Raw genomic sequence first — 24,630 nt, forward strand, 5'->3', positions numbered from 1 at the left:
TTTTGGCTGCAGCAGCAGCAAGGCCCACAGGGCTGGCTAGCTGGCTAGCCAGCAAGCAGGTAGCAATGAAAGTAGGAATCTTTCTTTTTAACCCTGTAAGGGGGTGGTGCACTGTACCCGAAGATACTGCCATATCGGGTCAATGCATAGGGCGACGGAAGCAAGCTTCGAAATCGGCCCCCGTTCTCAAAAATCCATTTAATATATGGTCCCCAGATAGGGGACGTATCAGATATTAAACTGATAAGAACAGATACTACACTTGATCTTAGCCAAAAGGCCGAGAAGCGATAACCGTGAAAGGGGCGGGCCCAACAAGGTGCCCTTCATGGGCACTATCACTGCTTGCTGTCAGGGAGGCTGCCAGACAATTTTCCATGCACACTCTGGGCTGGGGGGCAGTCAACCACCAGTACACACAGCAGAACCTAAACCCATACCATTATTGCTAAGCAGCAAGACAGGGGCCCATTGCACTCCCACGGGGCCTTTTTAAATGCAATCCATAACCCGGATTTGCCAGGAACCCTTCTTACTCCTCCTACTTGCATGTGACACTGGGCTTAGGATCTGCATAGGAAACACACACACAAGCACACACCTACCTTTGTTGCCTGCAGATGCCTCCTTGGCTGTCCCCAAACGGTATCAAACCAACACCCACGGGAAGCTGTAAGCATAGAGGACATGCCTGCACCCCATTGGACTTACCTGTGTGGGTTAAATCCGGGTTATTTGACAACCTATGGCGGTGATGGTTCTGCTCAGGCAGAGCAGTGCTGATGCTCCTCATAAAGCTGTCGCTGCTGTGAAGGTTCTAGGTGACATCACAAATCCCTATGGTTACATACACAACAAAGCTGGGTTGTTGTTGTTTACACTCTGCAAGGCCTGTGGAAGTGAGTGACATCATAGCACTGTAGTTCTGAGGGTTCTAGATGGATGCAACAATCTCCTGTTGCTTCTATGAAGGCCATAATAGACGACATCACCAAACAGCTCCATAGTCACATACACAGCAAAGGAGAGATGTTGTTTACACCTAGTGATGTCAGTGGTATTGAGTGACATCACAGCACAGTGCTAAGGCTCCTGGGCCTGGACACAGCAGCGGCTGCAATATCTCAACGGAGAATACGTTTATATATATGTGTGTGTGTGCGCGTATATATATATATATATATATATATATATATATATATATATATATATTTCTCCGCCGAAATCACTTTTAAACCCATTTCCACCTTTTTTTCCCTTCTCTTCCTCTTACTTTTTTTTCACGTTTTTTTACGTTTTTCTCCTTTTCGCCTCTTTTCTGGGCGTATTATTCTTCTTTTTCTTCTTTTTTTTCGTCTAATGCATACCCCATCAGTGCAGCAATGCTTATTCAATACCGCCAGCAGATGGAGACACTGGGGGATAATTTTCTAAGGATTTATACTGATTTTTCCTGTCTGAATTTGTCGCACAGAAAGTTGCAGGCCAAATATGTGTGACATTTCTGCGACTTTAGCTTCTAGAGCATTTTTACAACATTATACATAGGTGCTGAATACATAAAAAGCGACTGTTCAGCGACAGACAAGTCGCATCGGCTGAAAGTAGGCCAGAATGTCAGTCCATGTTGGAGCAGGTTTAGATACAGTCTAAAGTATAGATCTCAAAGTCTGTGCACAGAATTTAGCAAGGGCCTCGCACCTTCTGATGCATCAGGTAGGTGCACAATAGCATAGCCTAACCCTCTGTACTTTGGTCTATATTGATGCGGGACATAGACAGCCAGCTGATGACCAATCCATTAGTGCAATGGATGGCTGGAAGCATTTGTCTTTGCCTTTGCAATACCACAGAAGCAATGCATGGTCAATGTACAGCAATGACACACCTGTGTGAACAGCCAGGAGACCCCCCCCCCCCCCCATGTTATGTTACATAGTTACATAGTTAGTACGGTCGAAAAAAGACATATGTCCATCAAGTTCAACCAGGGAATTAAGGGGTAGGGGTGTGGCGCGATATTGGGGAAGGGATGAGATTTTATATTTCTTCATAAGCATTAATCTTATTTTGTCAATTAGGAACATTCAGCACCCACCCGCTATCAAGGCAGCTGCCTATCATGTCATGCCCTACCTGCACAGGTGTGCTGGCTACTCAAATGATCCAATTAAGGAGGCCATTTAGTCAGCAGCAGCAGAAGTCCTGTGCCTGGACGCTCCAACAGCGGCCAGACACAAGCAGAAGCAGAAGCAGCAGAAGCAGCAGCAGCACCACCTTTTGTTTTTTGGCTGCAGCAGCAGCAAGGCCCACAGGGCTGGCTAGCTGGCTAGCCAGCAAGCAGGTAGCAATGAAAGTAGGAATCTTTCTTTTTAACCCTGTAAGGGGGTGGTGCACTGTACCCGAAGATACTGCCATATCGGGTCAATGCATAGGGCGACGGAAGCAAGCTTCGAAATCGGCCCCCGTTCTCAAAAATCCATTTAATATATGGTCCCCAGATAGGGGACGTATCAGATATTAAACTGATAAGAACAGATACTACACTTGATCTTAGCCAAAAGGCCGAGAAGCGATAACCGTGAAAGGGGCGGGCCCAACAAGGTGCCCTTCATGGGCACTATCACTGCTTGCTGTCAGGGAGGCTGCCAGACAATTTTCCATGCACACTCTGGGCTGGGGGGCAGTCAACCACCAGTACACACAGCAGAACCTAAACCCATACCATTATTGCTAAGCAGCAAGACAGGGGCCCATTGCACTCCCACGGGGCCTTTTTAAATGCAATCCATAACCCGGATTTGCCAGGAACCCTTCTTACTCCTCCTACTTGCATGTGACACTGGGCTTAGGATCTGCATAGGAAACACACACACAAGCACACACCTACCTTTGTTGCCTGCAGATGCCTCCTTGGCTGTCCCCAAACGGTATCAAACCAACACCCACGGGAAGCTGTAAGCATAGAGGACATGCCTGCACCCCATTGGACTTACCTGTGTGGGTTAAATCCGGGTTATTTGACAACCTATGGCGGTGATGGTTCTGCTCAGGCAGAGCAGTGCTGATGCTCCTCATAAAGCTGTCGCTGCTGTGAAGGTTCTAGGTGACATCACAAATCCCTATGGTTACATACACAACAAAGCTGGGTTGTTGTTGTTTACACTCTGCAAGGCCTGTGGAAGTGAGTGACATCATAGCACTGTAGTTCTGAGGGTTCTAGATGGATGCAACAATCTCCTGTTGCTTCTATGAAGGCCATAATAGACGACATCACCAAACAGCTCCATAGTCACATACACAGCAAAGGAGAGATGTTGTTTACACCTAGTGATGTCAGTGGTATTGAGTGACATCACAGCACAGTGCTAAGGCTCCTGGGCCTGGACACAGCAGCGGCTGCAATATCTCAACGGAGAATACGTTTATATATATGTGTGTGTGTGCGCGTATATATATATATATATATATATATATATATATATATATATTTCTCCGCCGAAATCACTTTTAAACCCATTTCCACCTTTTTTTCCCTTCTCTTCCTCTTACTTTTTTTTCACGTTTTTTTACGTTTTTCTCCTTTTCGCCTCTTTTCTGGGCGTATTATTCTTCTTTTTCTTCTTTTTTTTCGTCTAATGCATACCCCATCAGTGCAGCAATGCTTATTCAATACCGCCAGCAGATGGAGACACTGGGGGATAATTTTCTAAGGATTTATACTGATTTTTCCTGTCTGAATTTGTCGCACAGAAAGTTGCAGGCCAAATATGTGTGACATTTCTGCGACTTTAGCTTCTAGAGCATTTTTACAACATTATACATAGGTGCTGAATACATAAAAAGCGACTGTTCAGCGACAGACAAGTCGCATCGGCTGAAAGTAGGCCAGAATGTCAGTCCATGTTGGAGCAGGTTTAGATACAGTCTAAAGTATAGATCTCAAAGTCTGTGCACAGAATTTAGCAAGGGCCTCGCACCTTCTGATGCATCAGGTAGGTGCACAATAGCATAGCCTAACCCTCTGTACTTTGGTCTATATTGATGCGGGACATAGACAGCCAGCTGATGACCAATCCATTAGTGCAATGGATGGCTGGAAGCATTTGTCTTTGCCTTTGCAATACCACAGAAGCAATGCATGGTCAATGTACAGCAATGACACACCTGTGTGAACAGCCAGGAGACCCCCCCCCCCCCCCCATGTTATGTTACATAGTTACATAGTTAGTACGGTCGAAAAAAGACATATGTCCATCAAGTTCAACCAGGGAATTAAGGGGTAGGGGTGTGGCGCGATATTGGGGAAGGGATGAGATTTTATATTTCTTCATAAGCATTAATCTTATTTTGTCAATTAGGAACATTCAGCACCCACCCGCTATCAAGGCAGCTGCCTATCATGTCATGCCCTACCTGCACAGGTGTGCTGGCTACTCAAATGATCCAATTAAGGAGGCCATTTAGTCAGCAGCAGCAGAAGTCCTGTGCCTGGACGCTCCAACAGCGGCCAGACACAAGCAGAAGCAGAAGCAGCAGAAGCAGCAGCAGCACCACCTTTTGTTTTTTGGCTGCAGCAGCAGCAAGGCCCACAGGGCTGGCTAGCTGGCTAGCCAGCAAGCAGGTAGCAATGAAAGTAGGAATCTTTCTTTTTAACCCTGTAAGGGGGTGGTGCACTGTACCCGAAGATACTGCCATATCGGGTCAATGCATAGGGCGACGGAAGCAAGCTTCGAAATCGGCCCCCGTTCTCAAAAATCCATTTAATATATGGTCCCCAGATAGGGGACGTATCAGATATTAAACTGATAAGAACAGATACTACACTTGATCTTAGCCAAAAGGCCGAGAAGCGATAACCGTGAAAGGGGCGGGCCCAACAAGGTGCCCTTCATGGGCACTATCACTGCTTGCTGTCAGGGATCATGGGCACTATCACTGCTTGCTGTCAGGGAGGCTGCCAGACAATTTTCCATGCACACTCTGGGCTGGGGGGCAGTCAACCACCAGTACACACAGCAGAACCTAAACCCATACCATTATTGCTAAGCAGCAAGACAGGGGCCCATTGCACTCCCACGGGGCCTTTTTAAATGCAATCCATAACCCGGATTTGCCAGGAACCCTTCTTACTCCTCCTACTTGCATGTGACACTGGGCTTAGGATCTGCATAGGAAACACACACACAAGCACACACCTACCTTTGTTGCCTGCAGATGCCTCCTTGGCTGTCCCCCAAACGGTATCAAACCAACACCCACGGGAAGCTGTAAGCATAGAGGACATGCCTGCACCCCATTGGACTTACCTGTGTGGGTTAAATCCGGGTTATTTGACAACCTATGGCGGTCATGGTTCTGCTCAGGCAGAGCAGTGCTGATGCTCCTCATAAAGCTGTCGCTGCTGTGAAGGTTCTAGGTGACATCACAAATCCCTATGGTTACATACACAACAAAGCTGGTTGTTGTTGTTTACACTCTGCAAGGCCTGTGGAAGTGAGTGACATCATAGCACTGTAGTTCTGAGGGTTCTAGATGGATGCAACAATCTCCTGTTGCTTCTATGAAGGCCATAATAGACGACATCACCAAACAGCTCCATAGTCACATACACAGCAAAGGAGAGATGTTGTTTACACCTAGTGATGTCAGTGGTATTGAGTGACATCACAGCCACAGTGCTAAGGCTCCTGGGCCTGGACACAGCAGCGGCTGCAATATCTCAACGGAGAATACGTTTTATATATATGTGTGTGTGTGCGCGTATATATATATATATATATATATATATATATATATATTTCTCTCCGCCGAAATCACTTTTAAAACCCATTTCCACCTTTTTTTCCCTTCTCTTCCTCTTACTTTTTTTTCACGTTTTTTTTACGTTTTTCTCCTTTTCGCCTCTTTCTGGGCGTATTATTCTTCTTTTTCTTCTTTTTTTTCGTCTAATGCATACCCCATCAGTGCAGCAATGCGTATTCAATACCGCCAGCAGATGGAGACACTGGGGGATAATTTTCTAAGGATTTATACTGATTTTTCCTGTCTGAATTTGTCGCACAGAAAGTTGCAGGCAAATATGTGTGACATTTCTGCGACTTTAGCTTCTAGAGCATTTTTACAACATTATACATAGGTGCTGAATACATAAAAAGCGACTGTTCAGCGACAGACAAGTCGCATCGGCTGAAAGTAGGCCAGAATGTCAGTCCATGTTGGAGCAGGTTTAGATACAGTCTAAAGTATAGATCTCAAAGTCTGTGCACAGAATTTAGCAAGGCCTCGCACCTTCTGATGCATCAGGTAGGTGCACAATAGCATAGCCTAACCCTCTGTACTTTGGTCTATATTGATGCGGGACATAGACAGCCAGCTGATGACCAATCCATTAGTGCAATGGATGGCTGGAAGCATTTGTCTTTGCCTTTGCAATACCACAGAAGCAATGCATGGTCAATGTACAGCAATGACACACCTGTGTGAACAGCCAGGAGACGTCCCCCCCCCCCCCCCCCCAAATTATGTTACATAGTTACATAGTTAGTACGGTCGAAAAAAGACATATGTCCATCAAGTTCAACCAGGGAATTAAGGGGTAGGGGTGTGGGCGCGATATTGGGGAAGGGATGAGATTTTATATTTCTTCATAAGCATTAATCTTATTTTGTCAATTAGGAACATTCAGCACCCACCCGCTATCAAGGCAGCTGCCTATCATGTCATGCCCTACCTGCACAAGGTGTGCTGGCTACTCAAATGATCCAATTAAGGAGGCCATTTAGTCAGCAGCAGCAGAAGTCCTGTGCCTGGACGCTCCAACAGCGGCCAGACACAAGCAGAAGCAGAAGCAGCAGAAGCAGCAGCAGCACCACCTTTTGTTTTTTTGGCTGCAGCAGCAGCAAGGCCCACAGGGCTGGCTAGCTGGCTAGCCAGCAAGCAGGTAGCAATGAAAGTAGGAATCTTTCTTTTTAACCCTGTAAGGGGGTGGTGCACTGTACCCGAAGATACTGCCATATCGGGTCAATGCATAGGGCGACGGAAGCAAGCTTCGAAATCGGCCCCCGTTCTCAAAAATCCATTTAATATATGGTCCCCAGATAGGGGACGTATCAGATATTAAACTGATAAGAACAGATACTACACTTGATCTTAGCCAAAAGGCCGAGAAGCGATAACCGTGAAAGGGGCGGGCCCAACAAGGTGCCCTTCATGGGCACTATCACTGCTTGCTGTCAGGGAGGCTGCCAGACAATTTTCCATGCACACTCTGGGCTGGGGGGCAGTCAACCACCAGTACACACAGCAGAACCTAAACCCATACCATTATTGCTAAGCAGCAAGACAGGGGCCCATTGCACTCCCACGGGGCCTTTTTAAATGCAATCCATAACCCGGATTTGCCAGGAACCCTTCTTACTCCTCCTACTTGCATGTGACACTGGGCTTAGGATCTGCATAGGAAACACACACACAAGCACACACCTACCTTTGTTGCCTGCAGATGCCTCCTTGGCTGTCCCCAAACGGTATCAAACCAACACCCACGGGAAGCTGTAAGCATAGAGGACATGCCTGCACCCCATTGGACTTACCTGTGTGGGTTAAATCCGGGTTATTTGACAACCTATGGCGGTGATGGTTCTGCTCAGGCAGAGCAGTGCTGATGCTCCTCATAAAGCTGTCGCTGCTGTGAAGGTTCTAGGTGACATCACAAATCCCTATGGTTACATACACAACAAAGCTGGGTTGTTGTTGTTTACACTCTGCAAGGCCTGTGGAAGTGAGTGACATCATAGCACTGTAGTTCTGAGGGTTCTAGATGGATGCAACAATCTCCTGTTGCTTCTACGAAGGCCATAATAGACGACATCACCAAACAGCTCCATAGTCACATACACAGCAAAGGAGAGATGTTGTTTACACCTAGTGATGTCAGTGGTATTGAGTGACATCACAGCACAGTGCTAAGGCTCCTGGGCCTGGACACAGCAGCGGCTGCAATATCTCAACGGAGAATACGTTTATATATATGTGTGTGTGTGCGCGTATATATATATATATATATATATAATATATATATATATATATTTCTCCGCCGAAATCACTTTTAAACCCATTTCCACCTTTTTTTTCCCTTCTCTTCCTTACTTTTTTTTCACGTTTTTTTACGTTTTTCTCCTTTTCGCCTCTTTTCTGGGCGTATTATTCTTCTTTTTCTTCTTTTTTTTCGTCTAATGCATACCCCATCAGTGCAGCAATGCTTATTCAATACCGCCAGCAGATGGAGACACTGGGGGATAATTTTCTAAGGATTTATACTGATTTTTCCTGTCTGAATTTGTCGCACAGAAAGTTGCAGGCCAAATATGTGTGACATTTCTGCGACTTTAGCTTCTAGAGCATTTTTACAACATTATACATAGGTGCTGAATACATAAAAAGCGACTGTTCAGCGACAGACAAGTCGCATCGGCTGAAAGTAGGCCAGAATGTCAGTCCATGTTGGAGCAGGTTTAGATACAGTCTAAAGTATAGATCTCAAAGTCTGTGCACAGAATTTAGCAAGGGCCTCGCACCTTCTGATGCATCAGGTAGGTGCACAATAGCATAGCCTAACCCTCTGTACTTTGGTCTATATTGATGCGGGACATAGACAGCCAGCTGATGACCAATCCATTAGTGCAATGGATGGCTGGAAGCATTTGTCTTTGCCTTTGCAATACCACAGAAGCAATGCATGGTCAATGTACAGCAATGACACACCTGTGTGAACAGCCAGGAGACCCCCCCCCCCCCCCCCCATGTTATGTTACATAGTTACATAGTTAGTACGGTCGAAAAAAGACATATGTCCATCAAGTTCAACCAGGGAATTAAGGGGTAGGGGTGTGGCGCGATATTGGGGAAGGGATGAGATTTTATATTTCTTCATAAGCATTAATCTTATTTTGTCAATTAGGAACATTCAGCACCCACCCGCTATCAAGGCAGCTGCCTATCATGTCATGCCCTACCTGCACAGGTGTGCTGGCTACTCAAATGATCCAATTAAGGAGGCCATTTAGTCAGCAGCAGCAGAAGTCCTGTGCCTGGACGCTCCAACAGCGGCCAGACACAAGCAGAAGCAGAAGCAGCAGAAGCAGCAGCAGCACCACCTTTTGTTTTTTGGCTGCAGCAGCAGCAAGGCCCACAGGGCTGGCTAGCTGGCTAGCCAGCAAGCAGGTAGCAATGAAAGTAGGAATCTTTCTTTTTAACCCTGTAAGGGGGTGGTGCACTGTACCCGAAGATACTGCCATATCGGGTCAATGCATAGGGCGACGGAAGCAAGCTTCGAAATCGGCCCCCGTTCTCAAAAATCCATTTAATATATGGTCCCCAGATAGGGGACGTATCAGATATTAAACTGATAAGAACAGATACTACACTTGATCTTAGCCAAAAGGCCGAGAAGCGATAACCGTGAAAGGGGCGGGCCCAACAAGGTGCCCTTCATGGGCACTATCACTGCTTGCTGTCAGGGAGGCTGCCAGACAATTTTCCATGCACACTCTGGGCTGGGGGGCAGTCAACCACCAGTACACACAGCAGAACCTAAACCCATACCATTATTGCTAAGCAGCAAGACAGGGGCCCATTGCACTCCCACGGGGCCTTTTTAAATGCAATCCATAACCCGGATTTGCCAGGAACCCTTCTTACTCCTCCTACTTGCATGTGACACTGGGCTTAGGATCTGCATAGGAAACACACACACAAGCACACACCTACCTTTGTTGCCTGCAGATGCCTCCTTGGCTGTCCCCAAACGGTATCAAACCAACACCCACGGGAAGCTGTAAGCATAGAGGACATGCCTGCACCCCATTGGACTTACCTGTGTGGGTTAAATCCGGGTTATTTGACAACCTATGGCGGTGATGGTTCTGCTCAGGCAGAGCAGTGCTGATGCTCCTCATAAAGCTGTCGCTGCTGTGAAGGTTCTAGGTGACATCACAAATCCCTATGGTTACATACACAACAAAGCTGGGTTGTTGTTGTTTACACTCTGCAAGGCCTGTGGAAGTGAGTGACATCATAGCACTGTAGTTCTGAGGGTTCTAGATGGATGCAACAATCTCCTGTTGCTTCTACGAAGGCCATAATAGACGACATCACCAAACAGCTCCATAGTCACATACACAGCAAAGGAGAGATGTTGTTTACACCTAGTGATGTCAGTGGTATTGAGTGACATCACAGCACAGTGCTAAGGCTCCTGGGCCTGGACACAGCAGCGGCTGCAATATCTCAACGGAGAATACGTTTATATATATGTGTGTGTGTGCGCGTATATATATATATATATATATATATATATATATATATATATATATATATATATATTCTCCGCCGAAATCACTTTTAAACCCATTTCCACCTTTTTTTCCCTTCTCTTCCTCTTACTTTTTTTTCACGTTTTTTTACGTTTTTCTCCTTTTCGCCTCTTTTCTGGGCGTATTATTCTTCTTTTTCTTCTTTTTTTTCGTCTAATGCATACCCCATCAGTGCAGCAATGCTTATTCAATACCGCCAGCAGATGGAGACACTGGGGGATAATTTTCTAAGGATTTATACTGATTTTTCCTGTCTGAATTTGTCGCACAGAAAGTTGCAGGCCAAATATGTGTGACATTTCTGCGACTTTAGCTTCTAGAGCATTTTTACAACATTATACATAGGTGCTGAATACATAAAAAGCGACTGTTCAGCGACAGACAAGTCGCATCGGCTGAAAGTAGGCCAGAATGTCAGTCCATGTTGGAGCAGGTTTAGATACAGTCTAAAGTATAGATCTCAAAGTCTGTGCACAGAATTTAGCAAGGGCCTCGCACCTTCTGATGCATCAGGTAGGTGCACAATAGCATAGCCTAACCCTCTGTACTTTGGTCTATATTGATGCGGGACATAGACAGCCAGCTGATGACCAATCCATTAGTGCAATGGATGGCTGGAAGCATTTGTCTTTGCCTTTGCAATACCACAGAAGCAATGCATGGTCAATGTACAGCAATGACACACCTGTGTGAACAGCCAGGAGACCCCCCCCCCCCCCCATGTTATGTTACATAGTTACATAGTTAGTACGGTCGAAAAAAGACATATGTCCATCAAGTTCAACCAGGGAATTAAGGGGTAGGGGTGTGGCGCGATATTGGGGAAGGGATGAGATTTTATATTTCTTCATAAGCATTAATCTTATTTTGTCAATTAGGAACATTCAGCACCCACCCGCTATCAAGGCAGCTGCCTATCATGTCATGCCCTACCTGCACAGGTGTGCTGGCTACTCAAATGATCCAATTAAGGAGGCCATTTAGTCAGCAGCAGCAGAAGTCCTGTGCCTGGACGCTCCAACAGCGGCCAGACACAAGCAGAAGCAGAAGCAGCAGAAGCAGCAGCAGCACCACCTTTTGTTTTTTGGCTGCAGCAGCAGCAAGGCCCACAGGGCTGGCTAGCTGGCTAGCCAGCAAGCAGGTAGCAATGAAAGTAGGAATCTTTCTTTTTAACCCTGTAAGGGGGTGGTGCACTGTACCCGAAGATACTGCCATATCGGGTCAATGCATAGGGCGACGGAAGCAAGCTTCGAAATCGGCCCCCGTTCTCAAAAATCCATTTAATATATGGTCCCCAGATAGGGGACGTATCAGATATTAAACTGATAAGAACAGATACTACACTTGATCTTAGCCAAAAGGCCGAGAAGCGATAACCGTGAAAGGGGCGGGCCCAACAAGGTGCCCTTCATGGGCACTATCACTGCTTGCTGTCAGGGAGGCTGCCAGACAATTTTCCATGCACACTCTGGGCTGGGGGGCAGTCAACCACCAGTACACACAGCAGAACCTAAACCCATACCATTATTGCTAAGCAGCAAGACAGGGGCCCATTGCACTCCCACGGGGCCTTTTTAAATGCAATCCATAACCCGGATTTGCCAGGAACCCTTCTTACTCCTCCTACTTGCATGTGACACTGGGCTTAGGATCTGCATAGGAAACACACACACAAGCACACACCTACCTTTGTTGCCTGCAGATGCCTCCTTGGCTGTCCCCAAACGGTATCAAACCAACACCCACGGGAAGCTGTAAGCATAGAGGACATGCCTGCACCCCATTGGACTTACCTGTGTGGGTTAAATCCGGGTTATTTGACAACCTATGGCGGTGATGGTTCTGCTCAGGCAGAGCAGTGCTGATGCTCCTCATAAAGCTGTCGCTGCTGTGAAGGTTCTAGGTGACATCACAAATCCCTATGGTTACATACACAACAAAGCTGGGTTGTTGTTGTTTACACTCTGCAAGGCCTGTGGAAGTGAGTGACATCATAGCACTGTAGTTCTGAGGGTTCTAGATGGATGCAACAATCTCCTGTTGCTTCTACGAAGGCCATAATAGACGACATCACCAAACAGCTCCATAGTCACATACACAGCAAAGGAGAGATGTTGTTTACACCTAGTGATGTCAGTGGTATTGAGTGACATCACAGCACAGTGCTAAGGCTCCTGGGCCTGGACACAGCAGCGGCTGCAATATCTCAACGGAGAATACGTTTATATATATGTGTGTGTGTGCGCGTATATATATATATATATATATATATATATATATATATATATATATATATTTCTCCGCCGAAATCACTTTTAAACCCATTTCCACCTTTTTTTCCCTTCTCTTCCTCTTACTTTTTTTTCACGTTTTTTTACGTTTTTCTCCTTTTCGCCTCTTTTCTGGGCGTATTATTCTTCTTTTTCTTCTTTTTTTTCGTCTAATGCATACCCCATCAGTGCAGCAATGCTTATTCAATACCGCCAGCAGATGGAGACACTGGGGGATAATTTTCTAAGGATTTATACTGATTTTTCCTGTCTGAATTTGTCGCACAGAAACAGAAAGTTGCAGGCCAAATATGTGTGACATTTCTGCGACTTTAGCTTCTAGAGCATTTTTACAAACATTATACATAGGTGCTGAATACATAAAAAGCGACTGTTCAGCGACAGACAAGTCGCATCGGCTGAAAGTAGGCCAGAATGTCAGTCCATGTTGGAGCAGGTTTAGATACAGTCTAAAGTATAGATCTCAAAGTCTGTGCACAGAATTTAGCAAGGGCCCTCGCACCTTCTGAATGCATCAGGTAGGTGCACAATAGCATAGCCTAACCCTCTGTACTTTGGTCTATATTGATGCGGGACATAGACAGCCAGCTGATGACCAATCCATTAGTGCAATGGATGGCTGGAAGCATTTGTCTTTGCCTTTGCAATACCACAGAAGCAATGCATGGTCAATGTACAGCAATGACACACCTGTGTGTGAACAGCCAGGAGACCCCCCCCCCCCCCCCATGTTATGTTACATAGTTACATAGTTAGTACGGTCGAAAAAAGACATATGTCCATCAAGTTCAACCAGGGAATTAAGGGGTAGGGGTGTGGCGCGATATTGGGGAAGGGATGAGATTTTATATTTCTTCATAAGCATTAATCTTATTTTGTCAATAGGAACATTCAGCACCCACCCGCTATCAAGGCAGCTTGCCTATCATGTCATGCCCTACCTGCACAGGTGTGCTGGCTACTCAAATGATCCAATTAAGGAGGCCATTTAGTCAGCAGCAGCAGAAGTCCTGTGCCTGGACGCTCCAACAGCGGCCAGACACAAGCAGAAGCAGAAGAAGCAGCAGAAGCAGCAGCAGCACCACCTTTTGTTTTTTGGCTGCAGCAGCAGCAAGGCCCCACAGGGCTGGCTAGCTGGCTAGCCAGCAAGCAGGTAGCAATGAAAGTAGGAATCTTTCTTTTTAACCCTGTAAGGGGGTGGTGCACTGTACCCGAAGATACTGCCATATCGGGTCAATGCATAGGGCGACGGAAGCAAGCTTCGAAATCGGCCCCCGTTCTCAAAAATCCATTTAATATATGGTCCCCAGATAGGGGACGTATCAGATATTAAACTGATAAGAACAGATACTACACTTGATCTTAGCCAAAAGGCCGAGAAGCGATAACCGTGAAAGGGGCGGGCCCAACAAGGTGCCCTTCATGGGCACTATCACTGCTTGCTGTCAGGGAGGCTGCCAGACAATTTTCATGCACACTCTGGGCTGGGGGGCAGTCAACCACCAGTACACACAGCAGAACCTAAACCCATACCATTATTGCTAAGCAGCAAGACAGGGGCCCATTGCACTCCCACGGGGCCTTTTTAAATGCAATCCATAACCCGGATTTGCCAGGAACCCTCTTACTCCTCCTACTTGCATGTGACACTGGGCTTAGGATCTGCATAGGAAACACACACACAAGCACACACCTACCTTTGTTGCCTGCAGATGCCTCCTTGGCTGTCCCCAAACGGTATCAAACCAACACCCACGGGAAGCTGTAAGCTTAGAGGACATGCCTGCACCCCATTGGACTTACCTGTGTGGGTTAAACCCGGGTTATTTGACAACCTATGGCGGTGATGGTTCTGCTCAGGCAGAGCAGTGCTGATGCTCCTCATAAAGCTGTCGCTGCTGTGAAGGTTCTAGGTGACATCACAAATCCCTATGGTTACATACACAACAAAGCTGGGTTGTTGTTGTTTACACTCTGCAAGGCCTGTGGAAGTGAGTAACATCATAGCACTGTAGTTCTGAGGGTTCTAGATGGATGCAACAATCTCCTGTTGCTTCTATGAAGGCCATAATAGACGGACATCACCAAACAGCTCCATAGTCACATACACAGCAAAGGAGAGATGTTGTTTACACCTAGTGATGTCAGTGGTATTGTGGTGACATCACAGCACAGTGCTAAGGCTCCTGGGCCTGGACACAGCAGCGGCTGCAATATCTCAACGGAGAATACGTTTATATATATGTGTGTGTGTGCGCGTATATATATATATATATATATATATATATATATATATATATATATTTCTCCGCCGAAATCACTTTTAAACCATTTCCACCTTTTTTTCCCTTCTCTTCCTCTTACTTTTTTTTCACGTTTTTTTACGTTTTTCTCCTTTTCGCCTCTTTTCTGGGCGTATTATTCTTCTTTTTCTTCTTTTTTTTTCGTCTAATGCATACCCCATCAGTGCAGCAATGCTTATTCAATACCGCCAGCAGATGGAGACACTGGGGGATAATTTTCTAAGGATTTATACTGATTTTTTCCTGTCTGAATTTGTCGCACAGAAAGTTGCAGGCCAAATATGTGTGACATTTCTGCGACTTTAGCTTCTAGAGCATTTTTACAACATTATACATAGGTGCTGAATACATAAAAAGCGACTGTTCAGCGACAGACAAGTCGCATCGGCTGAAAGTAGGCCAGAATGTCAGTCCATGTTGGAGCAGGTTTAGATACAGTCTAAAGTATAGATCTCAAAGTCTGTGCACAGAATTTAGCAAGGGCCTCGCACCTTCTGATGCATCAGGTAGGTGCACAATAGCATAGCCTAACCCTCTGTACTTTGGTCTATATTGATGCGGGACATAGACAGCCAGATGATGACCAATCCATTAGTGCAATGGATGGCTGGAAGCATTTGTCTTTGCCTTTGCAATACCACAGAAGCAATGCATGGTCAATGTACAGCAATGACACACCTGTGTGAACAGCCAGGAGACCCCCCCCCCCCCCCATGTCATGTTACATAGTTACATAGTTAGTACGGTCGAAAAAAGACATATGTCCATCAAGTTCAACCAGGGAATTAAGGGGTAGGGGTGTGGCGCGATATTGGGGAAGGGATGAGATTTTATATTTCTTCATAAGCATTAATCTTATTTTGTCAATTAGGAACATTCAGCACCCACCCGCTATCAAGGCAGCTGCCTATCATGTCATGCCCCTACCTGCACAGGTGTGCTGGCTACTCAAATGATCCAATTAAGGAGGCCATTTAGTCAGCAGCAGCAGAAGTCCTGTGCCTGGACGCTCCAACAGCGGCCAGACACAAGCAGAAGCAGAAGCAGCAGAAGCAGCAGCAGCACCACCTTTTGTTTTTTGGCTGCTAGCAGCAGCAAGGCCCACAGGCTGGCTAGCTGGCTAGCCAGCAAGCAGGTAGCACTGAAAGTAGGGAATCTTTCTTTTTAACCCTGTAAGGGGGTGGTGCACTGTACCCGAAGATACTGCCATATCGGGTCAATGCATAGGGCGACGGAAGCAAGCTTCGAAATCGGCCCCCGTTCTCAAAAATCCATTTAATATATGGTCCCCAGATAGGGGACGTATCAGATATTAAACTGATAAGAACAGATACTACACTTGATCTTAGCCAAAAGGCCGAGAAGCGATAACCGTGAAAGGGGCGGGCCCAACAAGGTGCCCTTCATGGGCACTATCACTGCTTGCTGTCAGGGAGGCTGCCAGACAATTTTCCATGCACACTCTGGGCTGGGGGGCAGTCAACCACCAGTACACACAGCAGAACCTAAACCCATACCATTATTGCTAAGCAGCAAGACAGGGGCCCATTGACACTCCCACGGGGCCTTTTTAAATGCAATCCATAACCCGGATTTGCCAGGAACCCTTCTTACTCCTCCTACTTGCATGTGACACTGGGCTTAGGATCTGCATAGGAAACACACACACAAGCACACACCTACCTTTGTTGCCTGCAGATGCCTCCTTGGCTGTCCCCAAACGGTATCAAACCAACACCCACGGGAAGCTGTAAGCTTAGAGGACATGCCTGCACCCCATTGGACTTACCTGTGTGGGTAAACCCGGGTTATTTGACAACCTATTGGCGGTGATGGTTCTGCTCAGGCAGAGCAGTGCTGATGCTCCTCATAAAGCTGTCGCTGCTGTGAAGGTTCTAGGTGACATCACAAATCCCTATGGTTACATACACAACAAAGCTGGGTTGTTGTTGTTTACACTCTGCAAGGCCTGTGGAAGTGAGTGGACATCATTAGCACTGTAGTTCTGAGGGTTCTAGATGGGATGCAACAATCTCCTGTTGCTTCTATGAAGGCCATAATAGACGACATCACCAAACAGCTCCATAGTCACATACACAGCAAAGGAGAGATGTTGTTTGACACCTAGTGATGTCAGTGGTATTGAGTGACATCACAGCACAGTGCTAAGGCTCCTGGGCCTGGACACAGCAGCGGCTGCAATATCTCAACGGAGAATACGTTTATATATATGTGTGTGTGTGCGTGTATATATATATATATATATATATATATATATATATATATATATATATATATTTCTCCGCCGAAATCACTTTTAAACCCATTTCCACCTTTTTTCCCTTCTCTTCCTCTTACTTTTTTTTCACGTTTTTTTACGTTTTTTCTCCTTTTCGCCTCTTTTCTGGGCGTATTATTCTTCTTTTTCTTCTTTTTTTTCGCCTAATGCATACCCATCAGTGCAGCAATGCTTATTCAATACCGCCAGCAGATGGAGACACTGGGGGATAATTTTCTAAAGGATTTATACTGATTTTTCCTGTCTGAATTTGTTGCACAGAAAGTTTGCAGGCAAATATGTGTGACATTTCTGCGACTTTAGCTTCTAGAGCATTTTTACAACATTATACATAGGTGCTGAATACATAAAAAGCGACTGTTCAGCGACAGACAAGTCGCATCGGCTGAAAGTAGGCCAGAATGTCAGTCCATGTTGGAGCAGGTTTAGATACAGTCTAAAGTATAGATCTCAAAGTCTGTGCACAAGAATTTAGCAAGGGCCTCGCACCTTCTGATGCATCAGGTAGGTGCACAATAGCATAGCCTAACCCTCATGTACTTTGGTCTATATTGATGCGGGACATAGACAGCCAGCTGATGACCAATCCATTAGTGCAATGGATGGCTGGAAGCATTTGTCTTTGCCTTTGCAATACCACAGAAGCAATGCATGGTCAATGTACAGCAATGACACACCTGTGTGAACAGCCAGGAGACCCCCCCCCCCCCCCATGTTATGTTACATAGTTACATAGTTTGTACGGTCGAAAAAAGACATATGTCCCATCAAGTTCAACCAGGGAATTAAGGGGTAGGGGTGTGGCGCGATATTGGGGGAAGGGATGAGATTTTATATTTCTTCATAAGCATTAATCTTATTTTGTCAATTAGGAACATTCAGCACCCACCCGCTATCAAGGCAGCTGCCTATCATGTCATGCCCTACCTGCACAGGTGTGCTGGCTACTCAAATGATCCAATTAAGGAGGCCATTTAGTCAGCAGCAGCAGAAGTCCTGTGCCTGGACGCCTCCAACAGCGGCCAGACACAAGCAGAAGCAGAAGCAGCAGAAGCAGCAGCAGCACCACCTTTTGTTTTTTGGCTGCAGCAGCAGCAAGGCCCACAGGGCTGGCTAGCTGGCTAGCCGGCAAGCAGGTAGCAATGAAAGTAGGAATCTTTCTTTTTAACCCTGTAAGGGTGTGGTGCACTGTACCCGAAGATACTGCCATATCGGGTCAATGCACAGGGCGACGGAAGCAAGCTTCGAAATCGGCCCCCGTTCTCAAAAATCCATTTAATATATGGTCCCCAGATAGGGGACGTTATCAGATATTAAACTGATAAGAACAGATACTACACTTGATCTTAGCCAAAAGGGCCGAAGAAGCGATAACCGTGAAAGGGGCGGGCCCAACAAGGTGCCCTTCATGGGCACTATCACTGCTTGCTGTCAGGGAGGCGTGCCCAGACAATTTTTCCATGCACACTCTGGGCTGGGGGGCAGTCAACCACCAGTACACACAGCAGAACCTAAACCCATACCATTATTGCTAAGCAGCAAGACAGGGGCCCATTGCCACTCCACGGGGCCTTTTTAAATGCAATCCATAACCCGGATTTGCCAGGAACCCTTCTTACTCCTCCTACTTGCATGTGACACTGGGCTTAGGATCTGCATAGGAAACACACACACAAGCACACACCTACCTTTGTTGCCTGCAGATGCCTCCTTGGCTGTCCCCAAACGGTATCAAACCAACACCCACGGGAAGCTGTAAGCATAGAGGACATGCCTGCACCCCATTGGACTTACCTGTGTGGGTTAAACCCGGGTTATTTGACAACCTATGGCGGTGATGGTTCTGCTCAGGCAGAGCAGTGCTGATGCTCCTCATAAAGCTGTCGCTGCTGTGAAGGTTCTAGGTGACATCACAAATCCCTATGGTTACATACACAACAAAGCTGGGTTGTTGTTGTTTACACTCTGCAAGGCCTGTGGAAGTGAGTGACATCATAGCACTGTAGTTCTGAGGGTTCTAGATGGATGCAACAATCTCCTGTTGCTTCTATGAAGGCCATAATAGACGACATCACCAAACAGCTCCATAGTCACATACACAGCAAAGGAGAGATGTTGTTTACACCTAGTGATGTCAGTGGTATTGAGTGACATCACAGCACAGTGCTAAGGCTCCTGGGCCTGGACACAGCAGCGGCTGCAATATCTCAACGGAGAATACGTTTATATATATGTGTGTGTGTGCGCGTATATATATATATATATATATATATATATATATATATATATATTTCTCCGCCGAAATCACTTTTAAACCCATTTCCACCTTTTTTTCCCTTCTCTTCCTCTTACTTTTTTTTCACGTTTTTTTACGTTTTTTCTCCTTTTTGCCTCTTTTCTGGGCGTATTATTCTTCTTTTTCTTCTTTTTTTTCGTCTAATGCATACCCCATCAGTGCAGCAATGCTTATTCAATACCGCCAGCAGATGGAGACACTGGGGGGATAATTTTCTAAGGATTTATACTGATTTTTCCTGTCTGAATTTGTCGCACAGAAAGTTGCAGGCCAAATATGTGTGACATTTCTGCGACTTTAGCTTCTAGAGCATTTTTACAACATTATACATAGGTGCTGAATACATAAAAAGCGACTGTTCAGCGGACAGGACAAGTCGCATCGGCTGAAAGTAGGCCAGAATGTCAGTCCATGTTGGAGCAGGTTTAGATACAGTCTAAAGTATAGATCTCAAAGTCTGTGCACAGGAATTTAGCAAGGGCCTCGCACCTTCTGATGCATCAGGTAGGTGCACAATAGCATAGCCTAACCCTCTGTACTTTGGTCTATATTGATGCGGGACATAGACAGCCAGCTGATGACCAATCCATTAGTGCAATGGATGGCTGAAGCATTTGTCTTTGCCTTTGCAATACCACAGAAGCAATGCATGGTCAATGTACAGCAATGACACACCTGTGTGAACAGCCAGGAGACCCCCCCCCCCCCCCCATGTTATGTTACATAGTTACATAGTTAGTACGGTCGAAAAAAGACATATGTCCATCAAGTTCAACCAGGGAATTAAGGGGTAGGGGTGTGGCGCGATATTGGGGAAGGGATGAGATTTTATATTTCTTCATAAGCATTAATCTTATTTTGTCAATTAGGAACATTCAGCACCCACCCGCTATCAAGGCAGCTGCCTATCATGTCATGCCCTACCTGCACAGGTGTGCTGGCTACTCAAATGATCCAATTAAGGAGGCCATTTAGTCAGCAGCAGCAGAAGTCCTGTGCCCTGGACGCTCCAACAGCGGCCAGACACAAGCAGAAGCAGAAGCAGCAGAAGCAGCAGCAGCACCACCTTTTGTTTTTTGGCTGCAGCAGCAGCAAGGCCCACAGGGCTGGCTAGCTGGCTAGCCAGCAAGCAGGTAGCAATGAAAGTAGGAATCTTTCTTTTTAACCCTGTAAGGGGGTGGTGCACTGTACCCGAAGGATACTGCCATATCGGGTCAATGCATAGGGCGACGGAAGCAAGCTTCGAAATCGGCCCCCCGTTCTCAAAAATCCATTTAATATATGGTCCCCAGATAGGGGACGTATCAGATATTAAACTGATAAGAACAGATACTACACTTGATCTTAGCCAAAAGGCCGAGAAGCGATAACCGTGAAAGGGGCGGGCCCAACAAGGTGCCCTTCATGGGCACTATCACTGCTTGCTGTCAGGGAGGCTGCCAGACAATTTTTCCATGCACACTCTGGGCTGGGGGGGCAGTCAACCACCAGTACACACAGCAGAACCTAAACCCATACCATTATTGCTAAGCAGCAAGACAGGGGCCCATTGCACTCCCACGGGGCCTTTTTAAATGGCAATCCATAACCCGGATTTGCCAGGAACCCTTCTTACTCCTCCTACTTGCATGTGACACTGGGCTTAGGATCTGCATAGGAAACACACACACAAGCACACACCTACTTTGTTGCCTGCAGATGCCTCCTTGGCTGTCCCCAAACGGTATCAAACCAACACCCACGGGAAGCTGTAAGCATAGAGGACATGCCTGCACCCCATTGGACTTACCTGTGTGGGTTAAACCCGGGTTATTTGACAACCTATGGCGGTGATGGTTTCTGCTCAGGCAGAGCAGTGCTGATGCTCCCTCATAAAGCTGTCGCTGCTGTGAAGGTTCTAGGTGACATCACAAATCCCTATGGTTACATACACAACAAAGCTGGGTTGTTGTTGTTTACACTCTGCAAGGCCTGTGGAAGTGAGTGACATCATAGCACTGTAGTTCTGAGGGTTCTAGATGGATGCAACAATCTCCTGTTGCTTCTATGAAGGCCATAATAGACGACATCACCAAACAGCTCCATAGTCACATACACAGCAAAGGAGAGATGTTGTTTACACCTAGTGATGTCAGTGGTATTGAGTGACATCACAGCACAGTGCTAAGGCTCCTGGGCCTGGACACAGCAGCGGCTGCAATATCTCAACGGAGAATACGTTTATATATATGTGTGTGTGTGCGCGTATATATATATATATATATATATATATATATATATATATATATTTCTCCGCCGAAATCACTTTTAAACCCATTTCCACCTTTTTTTCCCTTCTCTTCCTCTTACTTTTTTTTCACGTTTTTTTACGTTTTTCTCCTTTTCGCCTCTTTTCTGGGCGTATTATTCTTCTTTTTCTTCTTTTTTTTCGTCTAATGCATACCCCATCAGTGCAGCAATGCTTATTCAATACCGCCAGCAGATGGAGACACTGGGGGATAATTTTCTAAGGATTTATACTGATTTTTCCTGTCTGAATTTGTCGCACAGAAAGTTGCAGGCCAAATATGTGTGACATTTCTGGCGACTTTAGCTTCTAGAGCATTTTTACAACATTATACATAGGTGCTGAATACATAAAAAGCGACTGTTCAGCGACAGACAAGTCGCATCGGCTGAAAGTAGGCCAGAATGTCAGTCCCATGTTGGAGCAGGTTAGATACAGTCAAAAGTATAGATCTCAAAGTCTGTGCACAGAATTTAGCAAGGGCCCTCGCACCTTCTGATGCATCAGGTAGGTGCACAATAGCATAGCCTAACCCTCTGTACTTTGGTCTATATTGATGCGGGACATAGACAGCCAGCTGATGACCAATCCATTAGTGCAATGGATGGCTGGAAGCATTTGTCTTTGCCTTTGCAATACCACAGAAGCAATGCATGGTCAATGTACAGCAATGACACACCTGTGTGAACAGCCAGGAGACCCCCCCCCCCATGTTATGTTACATAGTTACATAGTTAGTACGGTCGAAAAAAAAGACATATGTCCATCAAGTTCAACCAGGGAATTAAGGGGTAGGGGTGTGGCGCGATATTGGGGAAGGGATGAGATTTTATATTTCTTCATAAGCATTAATCTTATTTTGTCAATTAGGAACATTCAGCACCCACCCGCTATCAAGGCAGCTGACTATCATGTCATGCCCTACCTGCACAGGTGTGCTGGCTACTCAAATGATCCAATTAAGGAGGCCATTTAGTCAGCAGCAGCAGAAGTCCTGTGCCTGGACGCTCCAACAGCGGCCAGACACAAGCAGAAGCAGAAGCAGCAGAAGCAGCAGCAGCACCACCTTTTGTTTTTTGGCTTGCAGCAGCAGCAAGGCCCACAGGGCTGGCTAGCTGGCTAGCCAGCAAGCAGGTAGCAATGAAAGTAGGAATCTTTCTTTTTAACCCTGTAAGGGTGTGGTGCACTGTACCCGAAGATACTGCCATATCGGGTCAATGCACAGGGCGACGGAAGGCAAGCTTCGAAATCGGCCCCCGTTCTCAAAAATCCATTTAATATATGGTCCCCAGATAGGGGACGTATCAGATATTAAACTGATAAGAACAGATACTACACTTGATCTTAGCCAAAAGGCCTGAGAAGCGATAACCGTGAAAGGGGCGGGCCCAACAAGGTGCCCTTCATGGGCACTATCACTGCTTGCTGTCAGGGAGGCTGCCAGACAATTTTTCCATGCACACTCTGGGCTGGGGGGCAGTCAACCACCAGTACACACAGCAGAACCTAAACCCATACCATTATTGCTAAGCAGCAAGACAGGGGCCCATTGCACTCCCACGGGGCCTTTTTAAATGCAATCCATAACCCGGATTTGCCAGGAACCCTTCTTACTCCCCTACTTGCATGTGACACTGGGCTTAGGATCTGCATAGGAAACACACACACAAGCACACACCTACCTTTGTTGCCTGCAGATGCCTCCTTGGCTGTCCCAAACGGTATCAAACCAACACCCACGGGAAGCTGTAAGGCATAGAGGACATGCCTGCACCCCATTGGACTTACCTGTGTGGGTTAAACCCGGGTTATTTGACAACCTATGGCGGTGATGGTTCTGCTCAGGCAGAGCAGTGCTGATGCTCCTCATAAAGCTGTCGCTGCTGTGAAGGTTCTAGGTGACATCACAAATCCCTATGGTTACATACACAACAAAGCTGGGTTGTTGTTGTTTTACACTCTGCAAGGCCTGTGGAAGTGAGTGACATCATAGCACTGTAGTTCTGAGGGTTCTAGATGGATGCAACAATCTCCTGTTGCTTCTATGAAGGCCATAATAGACGACATCACCAAACAGCTCCATAGTCACATACACAGCAAAGGAGAGATGTTGTTTACACCTAGTGATGTCAGTGGTATTGAGTGACATCACAGCACAGTGCTAAGGCTCCTGGGGCCTGGACACAATACGTTTATATATATGTGTGTGTGTGCGCGTATATATATATATATATATATATATATATATATATATATATATTTCTCCGCCGAAATCACTTTTAAACCCATTTCCACCTTTTTTTCCCTTCTCTTCCTCTTACTTTTTTTTCACGTTTTTTTACGTTTTTCTCCTTTTTGCCTCTTTTCTGGGCGTATTATTCTTCTTTTTCTTCTTTTTTTTCGTCTAATGCATACCCCATCAGTGCAGCAATGCTTATTCAATACCGCCAGCAGATGGAGACACTGGGGGATAATTTTCTAAGGATTTATACTGATTTTTCCTGTCTGAATTTGTCGCACAGAAAGTTGCAGGCCAAATATGTGTGACATTTCTGCGACTTTAGCTTCTAGAGCATTTTTACAACATTATACATAGGTGCTGAATACATAAAAAGCGACTGTTCAGCGACAGACAAGTCGCATCGGCTGAAAGTAGGCCAGAATGTCAGTCCATGTTGGAGCAGGTTTAGATACAGTCTAAAGTATAGATCTCAAAGTCTGTGCACAGAATTTAGCAAGGGCCTCGCACCTTCTGATGCATCAGGTAGGTGCACAATA

The 24,630-nt window shown here is 46.0% G+C and overlaps 11 non-coding genes across 11 annotated transcripts; all 11 read right to left on the bottom strand.

Annotated features, from left to right (window-relative positions):
* Nucleotides 1–101: 101 nt before the first annotated feature.
* Nucleotides 102–292, bottom strand: LOC130335769 (U2 spliceosomal RNA). The gene has a single exon (XR_008877323.1). It is a non-coding gene; the product is annotated as a U2 spliceosomal RNA (small nuclear RNA).
* Nucleotides 293–2,386: 2,094 nt separating this feature from the next.
* LOC130335770 (U2 spliceosomal RNA) lies at nt 2,387–2,577 on the bottom strand. The gene has a single exon (XR_008877324.1). It is a non-coding gene; the product is annotated as a U2 spliceosomal RNA (small nuclear RNA).
* Nucleotides 2,578–4,666: 2,089 nt separating this feature from the next.
* Nucleotides 4,667–4,857, bottom strand: LOC130335771 (U2 spliceosomal RNA). The gene has a single exon (XR_008877325.1). It is a non-coding gene; the product is annotated as a U2 spliceosomal RNA (small nuclear RNA).
* Nucleotides 4,858–6,985: 2,128 nt separating this feature from the next.
* LOC130335772 (U2 spliceosomal RNA) lies at nt 6,986–7,176 on the bottom strand. Its single transcript, XR_008877326.1, has one exon. It is a non-coding gene; the product is annotated as a U2 spliceosomal RNA (small nuclear RNA).
* Nucleotides 7,177–9,267: 2,091 nt separating this feature from the next.
* On the bottom strand, nt 9,268–9,458 carry LOC130335774 (U2 spliceosomal RNA). Its single transcript, XR_008877327.1, has one exon. It is a non-coding gene; the product is annotated as a U2 spliceosomal RNA (small nuclear RNA).
* Nucleotides 9,459–11,559: 2,101 nt separating this feature from the next.
* Nucleotides 11,560–11,750, bottom strand: LOC130335775 (U2 spliceosomal RNA). The gene has a single exon (XR_008877328.1). It is a non-coding gene; the product is annotated as a U2 spliceosomal RNA (small nuclear RNA).
* A 2,112-nt stretch (nt 11,751–13,862) lies between these two features.
* Nucleotides 13,863–14,053, bottom strand: LOC130335776 (U2 spliceosomal RNA). Its single transcript, XR_008877329.1, has one exon. It is a non-coding gene; the product is annotated as a U2 spliceosomal RNA (small nuclear RNA).
* A 2,095-nt stretch (nt 14,054–16,148) lies between these two features.
* LOC130335777 (U2 spliceosomal RNA) lies at nt 16,149–16,339 on the bottom strand. Its single transcript, XR_008877330.1, has one exon. It is a non-coding gene; the product is annotated as a U2 spliceosomal RNA (small nuclear RNA).
* A 2,108-nt stretch (nt 16,340–18,447) lies between these two features.
* On the bottom strand, nt 18,448–18,641 carry LOC130335731 (U2 spliceosomal RNA). The gene has a single exon (XR_008877303.1). It is a non-coding gene; the product is annotated as a U2 spliceosomal RNA (small nuclear RNA).
* A 2,099-nt stretch (nt 18,642–20,740) lies between these two features.
* Nucleotides 20,741–20,933, bottom strand: LOC130335726 (U2 spliceosomal RNA). The gene has a single exon (XR_008877299.1). It is a non-coding gene; the product is annotated as a U2 spliceosomal RNA (small nuclear RNA).
* A 2,095-nt stretch (nt 20,934–23,028) lies between these two features.
* LOC130335730 (U2 spliceosomal RNA) lies at nt 23,029–23,221 on the bottom strand. Its single transcript, XR_008877302.1, has one exon. It is a non-coding gene; the product is annotated as a U2 spliceosomal RNA (small nuclear RNA).
* Between the last annotated feature and the right edge of the window lie 1,409 nt (nt 23,222–24,630).

The sequence above is a fragment of the Hyla sarda genome, unplaced genomic scaffold (genome assembly GCF_029499605.1).
Source record: "Hyla sarda isolate aHylSar1 unplaced genomic scaffold, aHylSar1.hap1 scaffold_456, whole genome shotgun sequence".
Lineage (NCBI taxonomy): Eukaryota > Metazoa > Chordata > Amphibia > Anura > Hylidae > Hyla > Hyla sarda.